Source organism: Sturnus vulgaris, chromosome 3, assembly GCF_052056855.1.
Source record: "Sturnus vulgaris isolate bStuVul1 chromosome 3, bStuVul1.hap1, whole genome shotgun sequence".
Taxonomy (NCBI): domain Eukaryota; kingdom Metazoa; phylum Chordata; class Aves; order Passeriformes; family Sturnidae; genus Sturnus; species Sturnus vulgaris.
The window spans coordinates 102,961,301-102,975,964 of NC_142245.1; the positions used below are offsets into that span (position 1 = coordinate 102,961,301).

A 14,664-nucleotide genomic window follows, 5' to 3' on the forward strand; every position below is an offset into this window, starting at 1 on the left:
CCTGTGCTGAAGCATTGGATAAGCCTTGTAGCATTGTTTCAAGATAAATGTAACCCATGAACTCTTAGACCCACTGATGTCTGTCAAACCCGATGTTCATTTGCCAAAAAAGAAAAATAGCAGAAAAGCATATATATCAGTTAAATTGTGCAGGATAAAAAAGCCTCTTTAAAGCTGAATAAAGAGCAATAAACATGATAGAGGGGATGCTTGATGGGCTCACAGCCCTGGTGCCATGAACAGCTCCATTGTCAATTGTGCCCTTTCTCTGAACGTCACTTCTGGTGCTCCAGAGCTGTGGGTCTCCTCGCTGGTGGGGTCCTGCCATGCATAAACACCATCAAACTGCTTCTCAGTAGTGGTAAAATCAGGGAAGGCTTCCTGTGCTGCTGCTGCAGCTGATGGCCTGGAAAAGGAATGCTTTTGAAATGGACTGCACTGTTTGCAACTCCCCTTGATTGTTTCCATCTCTGCATCAATCCCTGATTCAACACAGCGTGAGCTGGCTGTGGGTGAAGGTGGGTGTCCATTTGGCAAACAAGAAAAGGAAAATCTTATATCAACTTTTATAGAAAAGGGATGCTGTCTGCATCTTAATTTCTAAAGCACAAGTCCATGGTGAGTGTACCTAGCTGCAGACAGAAGATTATGTGTATCCTTTATCTCTTTGTGGCAGTACATTTCTCTCTCTGTTGGGTACATCTGCCCAGCTGGATTAACAACTTCTTTTCAGTATTTCACCCCAGTCCCTTTTTGTTGAGACTGGAGGCACATTCAGTTAAAGGTAAAACTAAGAAGTCGATGTGTCCTAATGCTCAGCATCTGATGGCAATCCTTGTATAAACCACTATGAAATGTCAGCTAATAAAAGGTTCATGTTTTGCCAGAAATGCATGACCAAAAAATGCAGAAATCAATATCTGGCTTTGATAATTTCATAATGAAAATAATCTCCTATATTTCATTACTGTGTACTCTCTGTTTCATGAGGGGCTAGATCTGAAATCTGTTACAGGAGAGATCAGAGGAGGCATTCCTTATTCTGGCAATAAAACCTCCGAAGACTTCTGTTCACGTTAATCATCATGAAAAGCTTGATTTCAGTACACCAAACAAACAAATAGACAAAAAAATATTGTATTCAGTGATTTTCATGAACACAAAGAATACTACCAGGGAAAGACCCTATATGGGAATATACATTCCTGTCACAAAACTGTTAAAGCCACTTTTAAAGATTTTAATCTCCAACTGCTTGCATGCTATTCCATCTTCCACAAATGTGTAAAAGACATACAAATTAAATACAGAAATCATAGATCACACCCTTTTTCTTTCCATGTCTTCTAACACAGGAATAAAGTTGCTTTCACCAGAAATGAAATTAACTTGCAGCTTTTCATTCTGTGTCATACAGATAAAGATTCTTGTTCCAGGTAGTGTGCTGGTAGTCAGCCCTGGGTACATGAGCTTTGATTTAATTGCAATACAGGACAACATATAGCATGTGGGACAGATAGAAATCAGAGGAACAGTGGTGGAATGTTGTCATGCTAAAGGTGAAGGGCGTTTTAAATGTTGTTGCTGGCATTGTGGAATTCATCACTATAGAAAACAGAGGATGTGCTCATACCCTTACCACCATGGGAAAGAAATGGCTCATTTTGGGAAACTGACCATGAGATTGTTTCTTGAGAAGGGTTTAAACGAAAGGTAATGGAAGCTAAAGGAAACACGGGAAAGGATTCTACAGGAAAATCATCAGACTGTCAATAAAATTATTTATGCATTTAAGGTTGCTGCTTTTTTATCAATGAAGTACTTAATCTAGTCTTTCCCTCCAGTCTCCCTCGTGTGTTATCACCACATTTGCAAATGCCACTGAGGCTTGAATTGTAACCTTAATACAAAAGACAGGAAATTTCCAAAGCTTTGTACTCAATAGTCTGTTATCATTTAAATATCAGGGCAGGTTACAGAGCACATCTGTTTTTCTGGACATCTTTGAGGGGAGGGATCAGAGAGGATGGGATAGGCAGAATTCAGGATATATTGGACCACTGTTATTCATTAATAACAGATAATATTTAAGCATTCAAATATTATAACAATGTAACACTGTCCTTTATATTTTGTTATTGAAATAAATATTAATAATCACTGCCAAATTTTTGCCTTGCTGCCATAGTTACCACTAACAAACCCTGGCAGTTGCTCTGCCAACTTTCTCCACATATTTCCAGAAATTACTGATACTTACCTATTTTCTTCCATGTTCTTGAGTTCAACAAGAAATTAGCATTTTTTATGTGCTTTCACTAGTTTGTTAACTGTAAAATTATGGCGAGCACTGCTGGTTTAAAACCAGTCATTTTGTTGGTAAGAATATCAGTAAGTACTAAATTTAATCATTCATTAACAGAACATCCCTTTTCTGTAAGAGAGTGCAGAGACACACTGCACTGTGCTTGCATGGGAACTCCCTGCTGCAAATCTGGGTGATGTTTTCCAAAACTGTGTGCTGCTAATATCTCAAAATTCCCTACCAATAACAAGAATAGTCATATTGTTCTATGATTCTGACTTTGTTCTTTAACTTTGTTTTATAACAGTATCAACTCTTTGACTTGATCGAATTCCTCCTCCCACTCTGAACAAACAGGTGACAGTAACCAGAGACCAATTAATCTGGAATATTTAAAAAGTGTGACTGCTTGGCCTGCATTTACTGTCTCATTAAACTGGATTGTATTGTTCAAGTTTCTAGCTTATGGCTGGATATGTAATCAAATAATGAATTTAATTAAATTCTCTTTAAATGCTCTTTGCTTACTGATGTATTTTGTGCTGCCAGAATTCACATACTGTGATAGCCATTTTTTAATGGCTCAAATTGTAAACCTCAATTCTGTTTTCTACACTGTCTAAAACATAAAATCAAGGAAATTGGAAGCCTATTCTCTCTAACAGCATGGTTGGTGTTTCCTGGACTGGTAAATAATGATCCCTATTAACAATTTTTTCCTCCTATTCTTCCCGCTTTAAAGCATCCAAATGCACAAACAGGAGTCATGCCAGGTTAAGCGATTGGTTGTTAATGAAACCTCTGTGTGAAGACCCTCCCTAATCTACTGAACCCTCCAGAGATCAAACAGAGAGTTAACAGAGCAGAGCAGGTTATATGTGATGGATGTGTGTGTATAAATCACTTCCTCAAAGCCAAATTGTTCCAATTCACTCAGTGGCAACAAACTGCAAAGTCTCACAGAAATGTAACACTCCCTCCTCCTCCTCCTCCTCCTCCTTGGTGAGGATTATTGGCTGAGAGATAGAAAACCCCTGGGAATCCAGGTAATGTAGTAACAGTGCAGGAAGCAGCAAGGCAAGTAAGGAATAAAAGCAAGCATGTGAGGGAAATAATCATGATTTTTGTCTCCTGATAGGCATTTTGTTGGTCCTGAGGAAGTCCATACTGTTACTTTGACTTTTGATATTGTGCAGGTAACTTTGCTTAGATGTTCTTAAAGAAGGCAACATTAAATGAGATGTATTGGCAGAAGAAAAAGTGATGAATATTTAAGGAATTACTTTAAAAATTATGGAATAAAATTCAACTGTAAATCACAAGCTCCTAAAGGACATTTATGAGAACTGCTTCCCAATATAATTTTTTTTTTCTGGTTTGTTTTAGTTATTCTAATAAAGCAAGTTTTTGGAATCTGATTAAATGAAGAACAGTTGTCTTTGTACTTATTAATGTCTTTCCTGTGCCTGCCTTCTCAGAGATCTTTTTAGGAACTCATCTTAGAGCTCCTAGACAAGAAAAGTTCACTGGTTGCAGATTGTGCTGACGCTATAACCATCTCATTTAGTTTGAGAAAATCTGTCCTTCATTATTATCCCACTGGTTTCAGCAGACCCTATTAATATATCCAAGAACTACATTGCATCTGAGGGAAATTTTAAGTGTTTGCACAAATAAAATTCAATTAAATGTGTTTCCATATTCTTTATGTTCCCCATGTAAAATTATTCTTCATATGTTTACTACTTGTGTTTCTCCCTCTGTGTTTTACCCTGCTCTATTTCCAATGTGCATTTTCTTCCTAATAACCCACTCCACTTATTTTTAGCTTTTTCCAGGCTCCAGAAAAAAACTTCTGGAAAAAAAAATCTGCTTATCACTTCTGTTTATTGAACCATTGATATTCATGGAGAGTTGTTGTTCATTAGGAGTTTCTGCTGAATACACACAATAGAGGAAAGGAAGGTTGAATAGGTCATGACTGTAACTATGTGAAAAGTTGGGTTTGGAAAGAAAAATTAAAGAGGAGTGAAAGGCTCAGACTTTTGTCTGTTTCGTATTTTAAATTTATTTTCACTGAAGACAATGAAGCTGAATATGCACATTTCTTGACCATAGTCATAGATCCAAGTATGGTAATTTGCATCTTTGTCCAGAGACAAAATATTTATATGTGAGATTACTCAAAAATATGATTCTTGACTGTGAAAAGTCATTAATAGTGGAGGGAAAAAAATCTAAACAGGTAATCTCTTGGGTAAAAGAAGCCCCTTCAAAGCATTAAACTACAGGTCATCCTTGTGAAATTCGTTTAACTTCACTTAATATTACTGTAACCTTTAATTCCCTTCTTACAGGTACTCTTGGATGTGCCTATGACACCTGAGTTTATAGTTGATGTCTTTGGATTAAAATAAATCACACCTCTCTTTGCTTATGTAGAGTCTGTGATTAATTGAAGTACTGCCATCTACATATGGACATCTACATAAGTCTACTATATAGACAGCTGCATATGTCTGTATTGATGTATAAACACATATATTTTGTCAGATAAATCCTGCCCAAAGCAATCTATTCAGCAGCCCCATGTTTTTCCTTAAGCCACTCCACACGTACATTTCTAAAGACGTTCAAAGTGTAAGGTTTCAATTTTGGAGCATCATGTAAAAGCAGACAAGCTTTGAGGCTTCAGTCAAATATCATTTGTAACAGCTGAGCTTGACAACAAAAAAGCCCCAGTCCTGGCTGGTTTTTTTATAGTGAACATACTGACAAATCCTCTATTATAATAAGCGTATAGATGAATACAATAAATGAGCACTGAAAGCCAACTGATGTCACTTCTTTCCATACATTGTGGAACACATGGCTTTGTACATGACAAAAATTCTTTGGGTTCAATTTATTGTGTGGATAACTCCAAATCTTTAATCAAACCCTTGCCTAGTGTTCATGCCAACTTTTGCTTCTAACTTTGAAGATTTCGTTCCAGAGGTTCAGGCAGGTCAGTGCAGAGAACTGTGTACTTCTCACACTTGATCAGCTGGGTCATCTACATCTAGGGGACAGGGTGGTGGTGGTGGTGGGAAGTCAAACAGCAGTGCAAAATAATTGCTTTTTCTCTTTTTATACGGAAAGAAGGAATTTTGTTGAAATGGCTAAGTCTTCAAAAGGCCATTTTGCAAAACAGAAATACACTTAAAAGCATATAATCTTTAGCTGGAGGCCAGACTGAGTATGTTTCTGATTATACTGGTGACCTTCACCCTAAAATCCCTTTGTAGAAATGCCTTTATTCTAGACAACATACTGACTAGCAAATGATCTAACAGATTTCACAGCACATAAATTAAGACCTAATAAATTATTTCAAATTCAGACTCCCTAATTACTGAATCAGTAAAGCATTCCATTTACAATTGCAATTATATAAACAATTAATAACTGCAACTGGGGAATCAGAGAAAAAATATTTGATACTTACTATGGAAGACAAGCTAAACTTTTAAGCACTAGATAAAACTGGTAAGGACTGGTTAAAGCCTATTAATCATGGTTGGTCTAGATACCAGGGTAGGAACATTTCATTATGTTAGCTTATCTGTGTGTAAATGATATTAACTTCTTTCACTGACTAATTTCTATACTTATTTAGAAATGTTCCACTCTTTTATTCCTCTGCAGAGTAGTAGCATGCCAACTTTAGCAGAAAAGGTTTTTGAAGTGTAGACTATACATTATATATATATTAAATATATAAGCCCTATATATTTCTTGGAATTTATAGATATGGAAAGAACAAACGTACAATTAGAAAATGGACTTTGTTTATAAGTATTGCTATGGCTGTAAGAAGATGGCTTCTACACAGATTATTGTAAATTAAATACATTTATATTCTCTCATCCCCCAATATAAATCTAACAGCAGACATGCATATCACCTATAAAATACAAAGCAGCTCACCCTATGCACGTAATGTTGCTTCTAAAATACCCTCCTTTTGCCTAGTATTTTCCCCAAGCCTAGAAACAAAGGTCAAACACAGATTAAAAAAAAATGAAATGTAAGTTGCTGATATCAATTAATTTCTTTGAAGTTTTGGGATATCTTCAATGAGAAAATTAAGACAGGCTTTCAACAAAAAGAAGTCAGTATTGTGTGTAGGTATAGGGTACTTCTGTCCCAGTACTTTGTATTCTCTCAAGCACTGTTAGTGAACAATAACAGCACTGCTGTCCCAGGACTCCATGTCTTCAGAATTTCTAAGGATTACATAGAACCAAGCGCAGTGGGATGTCATCCATTCCTCCACTGCCATCTGAACAAAGTACATTAAGATGTTGAAATGTAGTGCTGAGCTTGTAGCAAAGATCCTCATTGCTTCTCGTGGCCCTGAGCAGCAGCAGGCTGTTTATTAGAGAGGGCACTCGAATGCTGAACATGCCAAAAAACAGGGAAAGCAGGAACACAAATGTAACTGCTGATGTTTATTGGCTGCCACATGTAGATGTCTTCCTACATCAGATGATGCATTAGAGAACAGTTTGGGACCTGGAGAGCTCATTTCAGAATGTTCACACTGTTTCAAGAGTGTTTCAGAGCGTTTCAAGATTTCCACGACTTCTGTTCAAACAGTGGGTTCAAACTCTGTGAGGGAACCACTGAAATCCTTGTCTAGTGGCTCTGAATTACTCCGTAGGAGAAAGTTTCTCAAACAGCCAGTTCTTTCCAGAAACTGTCACTTTAATCTGATATATCACAATGAGATTATGAGTCAATTATGAGCTTGTCAACAGAATTTCAAGGTCTAGTTATAGAGCTAGGACTGGTGAGGAAGGTGCTGAGAAAGATTTCCTTTGTAATTGCTCCATGTAAGTCTAAAGGAGCTCTTGCCATTGCTCTTTCCAGATTCTTCAGATTTTCTGAGATCATGAATTGCTGGCAGAAGAGTGATAAAATAATCCATTCAGATGACTGAACCACTGAAAATTAATCTCTGTTTTAAATTGTTGGTGGTCCAGTAGTGTAGTCTTCCATATCTCAAATACAGGCTTCTTCTTCTTCATGCACAGTCTGCATGTTTTTGTAGGCACAGATTGCTCCATACCAAACCTGAAACAACAAATAATCTTAGTACCACAAATATCTTATTAAACTTTGCACATTCATCCTTGACATGGTCCCTAACTATGTTAAACCTTCTTGCTATCTACCACTCACACCTGAAATATTCCATAGGAGCATCAGCTGTGTCCACCCATCTTCTTTTCATCAGTCAATCCATATTCTCTCTGTCCCACTTTTCTTTTGTAACAGTAGGTGGTAGGTTTTTCTTACTTGTGAGTTTATCACTGCTTGCTACATAGGAAGAAAAAGTTCTGTAGAGCATTTATAAGGAAAGGATTTGGCAATGTGAATTTTACAGCACAATATCTTTCTGAAGGAAAAATCCTTCCACTTAATTAACAGCAGTGCAATAGCAAACCCTTATTATATTAGATCTTTCTAGAGTCATCTCTTGTGATCCTTACTGAGTCAAAGCTTCATTCTGGAGTGGATGGAAGTTTAGCCTCAGTAATAACAGAGTAGTTACAAGGTTTTCCCCTTTGTAAAATTTGTAGTTTTCCACATATTGCTGTCATATAAATTCATTTCCCTTTTCACTCTTAGTCTACACAGGAAGCTGTTCATGTATTTTCTGGAATGTCGAGAAAACAATCACGAATCATCCATTAGCAATTGGATTACAGAGTCTCCTAAAGCTGGTTAGCTTGTCTTTGCCAAATACTTTCTACTTCTTTTAATTCAAGTTACTAGGAAAAAACACCATCAAGCTGCTGTACATGTTGTCTTTTCATTTTAATTGCTGGCATTTTATAAGGAACGCACATAGGTCCTGATATGCAAAAAACTTACTACACATTTATTTGCAATATCAAATTCCATGTCTTGGAGTAAATTATATTTGTAATACTGTTTTGTGTAATAAAACTCTGGTATATTATTTATGATACAGTCTTAATCTTATTACATTCAGTTCTTGGACTCAGTTTTAGCAGACTGAAACATGAAGGGAAAGATTCATGCTAAAATTCAAGGAGAATCATAGCTGTGAGGCAGGGATGATTGACTTCTGTCCAGGTTAGAAGGTGGTCACTCTCCTGAGCTGCGTCTGAGGAAAGGGAACAAAAACCTCAACTTCAATTGAGTCTAAAAAGGCTTTATTGAATAAACTAATACCCATAGGGACAGCAGCTGTTCAGCACCCCTAAGAACAGATTCTTCCAAATTTCTAGTAAGGAAGCACCAAAAATTGATTGTCAAATCTGGGAGTCTAGACCTCTGGAAATAATGTGTGCTGTGTGGATATGGCCATCAATAAATTGCTGAAACAGGTAAAATTGTAACACAAATTTCTCTTTTTGGAGTCAGCAGTTTCTCTGGAAACCTAATCATTGCTATTTTGATTGATGATCATTTGTAAAAAGGTAATGAAGATGCAATGGCTTTAATCTTTCTTGTTAGAAAACTACGAGTAGTACATGTTATTACTTTCTCTTTCATACCAGTTAGAAGTTTAAGACTTGTTTCCTGCTATATCACCTATTTAGCTCCTCCTAGGATTTGGTTTTCAGCAAATTCTCAGAAAGGCTATAAAATCAAAATCGATCTCAAGAGTCTCTTCTGCCTGAATTACAAAGCAGTCTGGTGCAATGTTTGAGTAACAAAAGGAAACAATGAACCTAGAAGTCAAACTCCTGACCTCAGTTCCTCTACATTTTCCATGTTACAGAATCTGCTTGAATTTTGTGTCTCCATTCCATTCCAATAAATAGCCTGTGCTGTGAACCAGATACTGTCTCTGAACCCCCAAGCATTTATAGGATGGGTGGGGGGAACTATTTATAAATGTTTAATCAAGCACAGGAACAGACTAAGGTGCAAAATGTAGAGCTATATTTGATTTGAAAAAGTAACAGCCAGATCTCGTTTGCCACTCTTGCATAACAATGTAATCGAGCAGTAAATTCTGCCCATTAGAAACCAACGCCTCCACTGGAAAACTTGTGTGTCCTTAGACTGACTGTGCCTCTAGCAGCTTGTGGCTGACAGAGTGTGTTTCCTTGTTTTAAACTGGCACCACAGGCATGATTGTAATCTTGGTTTTAAGGATTCTCTAATACGTTCCTCACACATCTGAAATGCCCAGTGAACACAGCAAGTTTGTATTTGCAAGAAATGCAGGAACCAAGGTTTGTAGTTGTTGCTCTACCTTTTTTTTTAATATCTAAACTATATTCTAATCAGTCAGCTTTACCATCAGCTGTCTTTATGATTTACATATATTCTATTTCCCTGGGAAAAAAATAATAAAAAGGAACGGATAATCGCATTCTGTGCATGAATTTCACTGTCCCTAACAGAGTTAAACAAGGAGGAAAACAGTATGGATTTTCTTTGCAATCAGACTTTAGACTGATGTAACTGCAGAAAACAAAAGCAATCCTAAACCCCTAAAATCTACCAGAACTGTCAAACAATCTAATTGATCTTCTGCTTGTGCTATTTTGCTTAAATTCACAATAAATTAACATTTCTGCTTCATTAGCACCTGCTGTGTACCACTGTAAATGAGTATGTGTAGCAGCCCAGGTGCGTTGAGAAAATGAGAATATACTGCTCAGAACATAAAAACAACTACATTTGAATTTATGAATATCATAATTCCTCCTGAAAAATGTGGACTCTTTAAACAAATAATCCTTTTGAAAGTGTTTATTCTAGAAAACTGTATTTTCTTTCCCAGAAAATTACATGCAGCAAGGGCTGATGGTTCCAGTGATTTGTCAACCATGGCATTCAAAGAGATGAGAGCTTTGAGTTTTTCCTTAGAAACTGGAAAAGAAAGATACTCTGGTAGTCAACTAGAAAGTGCTTATGAAAACAGTCTGAGAAAAAATAAACAAACACCTTCTGCAGTGCACAGTTTAAGGTTAACCTCAAACACATTTGAACGCGTGTGATTTTTGCCTTCACCCACTCTTGTGTTGAGACACCAGGAATAGACAGGTTCATGTCTACATTTGGACACCTGAGTAGCTCAGAGTGCTGTGTATAAAATCCTAACAACAAAGAGGTTTTCCTGCAGCCCCCTGTGCTGCTGGGAACCTCCATCCCTGCTAGGGATGAGCGGTGTCTTGGGACACACTGCATCCAGGTGGATGCAAAAAGAAGGAATTTGCTCAACCCACTTATGTCCCTCTAAGTTGTGTCTGCGTGGGTTTTAGGCTTATTGCTGCTGCCCAGTTTGCCTCACAGAGGTCCTGTGATGGAACTTTTGCCTTTGAGAAAGAAAAGAGCTAGTGAGTGATCAGCCTAAGAATATCCCTTCAGGCATGCCATTGCCTACTGCTGTCACTCCTGATGTCTGAGTGCTGGCTCCAGGAGAATAACTGACCGCCCAGACTCAGACACCATAGCTCAAAGTACATTGAATAGGAGGAGACAAACAGCTTGGAATACCCTGCACATTAAACTAGACAGTGTCCTGTGGAACAGCTGTTCTGATGACAGTGGAATTACTCACAAGGCAACCAAGAATTGTGAGAGGGATGCCTGTGAAGTTTCCTATTTCATCTTGAGCTTAGATTCCTACCTGCAGCTCTGACTTAGATGTCTCTGAAGGCTAAATTCCAAAAAACCAAACTAAGTCTTACAAGAAGATGTTTCAGAATGCAGGCAGCTATTTCATAGATATTTTAAGCACAGCCAGAAGAAGCAGAGCTGCATGCCTTTCACATGAGTTTAGTGGCAGCAGAACTTGCTGAGGCTCTGAGATGACTGGCTTTTGCATCTCATATATGTAAGGAGAGGAAGATAGAAGTGGGCTAGCTCTGCAAGCAAAGGATAAGGATACTTTGCTGATGGGAGAAAGTTTTGGGGTTCCAGTCATTCCCTCAGTATTTGTGGTTTTATCCAATACTTGCTTATTGTGCAATATTTAAATGCCTAATGTACACTGCAAGTTCCCGTGTGGTGAGATGATTATGTGGGGATTTTGCCCATCACTCATCTAAACTATTTTCAGGTTTCACAGCCTGAGCCTGAAAGAGACCTTGTAGTGTGCATCTGGCTCCAACTTACTGTGCGTAAGACCAATAAAATCTTCTTAGCACTTCTGTATGGGATATTTAGCTCATAGAGGTATTACTAGTGATTTTAGGTGTGGTTGTAACAACCAACAAACAATTTCAAAACTAAATGCACGAGTAGGTCCATTTTTGGCTTGGCTGTTAGTCCCAGCAGGACTTTCCTGGGCTGAGCACCAGCTCTGTGTAACTTCTGCTGCTTGCTGCAATGCTTGGACATAAGCAGGGGATTCTGCTGCATCCCTTTGCTGTGGACAGATCACCCCTTGAGAGAAAAGAGATTCATTTGTTGAAACACTCAGGCTTCCATAAGACCTCAGGAAAACCCAATCGGTTCTTCTGTGCACCAAGAAAGATTCATAACACCTTTAAAAGTCCATGATATCGGTGGGTACCTCTGGGCTACCCACACTGGCTCTTTTCATAGTCCACTGAGCCGAACATTTCCAGTAAGAAATTCCTCCCTTCCTAACCTTTGGGGCATTCACACCCGATTTTATTACCTGAGTCACTCAGGTGCAAATGTCTGTGTTTGGCCAGAGGGTTCCCATCCTTTTGTGCCTCATAAAGTGACAGCTTTAAATGAGCAAATGGCCCCTATCACCCCGTGCACATCTGCAGGGAGAGGTGATAAAAAGAAGGGGTTGTGTGCCCTTTCCTCTCCATCAACACCTTAAGTTCCTACAAGTATGCTCAGGATCATCTGAAAATAGTCAAGGCAAAGCTGCCATCCCAGACAGATATCAGCAAGATCCACATCTTGATGGTATCTTGTGTTAGCTACTATTGTCATATGAAAACCAAGCATAATACTTTTTTATTTTAGAAGCTTTTATGCCATCTGCATATTTAGAACTCCTGATGTTCACTGATTACCCTTCACAGATCTGTCTTATTCTGTATCCAGTTTCAGAGTTGCTTTTGTAATTTTTTTTTCATCAAAAATCTGTGATGGCTAAAAATATGGCAAATTTTGCCAAAAAAAAGGAGAAAATTGGAGAGAAAATCAAATAAAAACTTTCTGAGGTACCAAATGGCTCCAAAGTTTTATCTAAATATGTTATCCTGTTTTGCAGTATTGAAATAACTTTAAAATGCAGAGGAATATCTTATCCAATACCAGCTGGTGTATATAGTGCTCCTGGTGTACTCATATGTGTAAAATATTTAGATGGTTCTGGAATGGCATTAGTTAAAACACTTGATTTCCTCTCTTTGCCTGGGGTTTTTTGAGTGCAGTGCAATATTGATGCTGTCAGTTAATACAGACTGTCACATCAGCAGCTGGATAAGAGTTCATCACAAATAACAGCACTGTTAAGGAATGACCCTTATAATCTACATAGATTGTTTTCTTCTTGGATGTATTTTTGTTGAAAAACCAAATAATTTTCCCTCAGCATTTGTTAAACAATAGAATACTCCTAACATAAAATTACCACAAGGGAACTATTTATATATTGCTACTCTTTAAAATCACATAACTAATGGTTACAACAGCAACTTTATATTGACCTTTTTTTTCAAATCAAACCAGAAATACAACCACACAATTTGAAACAGTTTATTTAAATTGCAGCTTTTTACCTATCTTCTATAATAAAGTGTTTTTAAATTATAATACTTCAGTCCTTTTAAATCTGATACTCTCCACTGTGCTGGCACTACAGCTCCATGTCAGTGGCATTCCATGCAGGCACAGGCGTCCCCATTAATGAACCTGAAGCAGATGAGGGTCATCATTTATGTTTGACTGTGTATTTACAGAGGGAGATTTGATGGGGAGTATGGGCAAAAGTAATAGATCTCCCACCTCGCTTCCTTATCCATAAACACTGCTTGAGAACAAGTGGCTTGTGTTTGACTATATACTTAGATGGATTTCAGTCAAGTTAATGACTAAATATCACTGAATTTCCACAGGCACATGAAATTTTAAAACCTATTTTCTTCCTTTTTTTTTTTCCTGAATAAAACTTTGGACCTGATGCAACACGAATTTTATCACATGCATGTCACTTACCAGCACAGAAAAGGAGTGCCTTTCACAGGCTGGTAAATGAGAGTGCAAATTCACATGAATTCTGCAGGAGAGAGGTGCCCTGAGCAGCCACCCCATCTCAGAGACATCTGATTATAAAGCCACCCTGTAAAACCACACTGCCACCTCAGCTGTGTGTCCACACCACCTACTTTCAAAAGGAGGGGATTAGGCAGGGAATCAGTCCACTGACTTCAGCTGACTTTGGATTAATGCCACCTCTTTCCTACAAATCCATGAAACCACTATGAGAAGCTTTAAAATGTGTTCCTGGATATCCCATTCCCATATCTCGAAGAAGAACAATTTGATAAAGTAACTATAAAGCACAGTTCTCCTTAGCTTTAGTACCCTTAATGACCTATCTAATAACATGTTTGTACTAAGGGTGGTGCAAAAGTGATCTGTAGAACTGATACTAAACCTACTGGCAGCATTCCACTTCTAAAGACACTGGATTTGTATTTTTTCCTGCTCAATATTATTACCGCTGGAATTAGATCAGTGTTTTCACTGGATAAAATCAAATATGTCACGCAGCACAGGGCTGGACAACAAGGTGATAAATACACTTGAATGCTACCTACATTTTATTGTTCATCATGAGTGCCAGCAGCCAGTTGGGTGATGAACTGTGTTTGTTCAATCCCAGGCATTGGCACAGGAATTCAGCAGTAAATGCTCTTGGTTTCACGTGAGTGCTGAGCTGGGGCCGAGTGGGCAGAACATGACTGTGTGTGTTCATGGGGTTGGGAGGGCCATCATGTTTCACAGATTCCCAACAACAAATTCTGACAAGTGAAAAATGTTTGATTTCAAAATGTCACACAGCTCGCCTTTTTAAAACACTTTCTGTATTTATTTAACCTAGTAAATAGGTTTATTAGCAAGGTTCCATTCTTTGTAGTTTAGGTAATGGATTTACCATATGTTTATGCTTTAAGGACTTGTGTAAGACTGCTAACACCTATTCCTCCACCTCCTGTCTCAGGGGTTAAGACCTTGGTATGTTGCCAGTTTACTGCTGTGGTCCCTTCCCCTTATATAATTGCAGTCCTTCCCAGAGTGAAGGAAATTCCCTGAGCTTTTGCTCTAACTAGCCACAATGTTTCCCTACAAAAAGGCACTTCTTTAAAAGAATAAAAGTAATAAAACTTTCACAT

The 14,664-nt window shown here is 37.9% G+C and overlaps 1 long non-coding RNA gene across 1 annotated transcript in view; it reads right to left on the bottom strand.

Annotated features, from left to right (window-relative positions):
- Positions 1–4,275: 4,275 nt before the first annotated feature.
- Positions 4,276–14,664, bottom strand: part of LOC148224510 (uncharacterized) — a 29,001-nt gene continuing 18,612 nt past the window's right edge. Inside the window, exon 3 of the long non-coding RNA XR_015802914.1 lies at positions 4,276–7,423. This is a non-coding gene — a long non-coding RNA (uncharacterized LOC148224510). The remainder of the gene's footprint in view (positions 7,424–14,664) is intronic.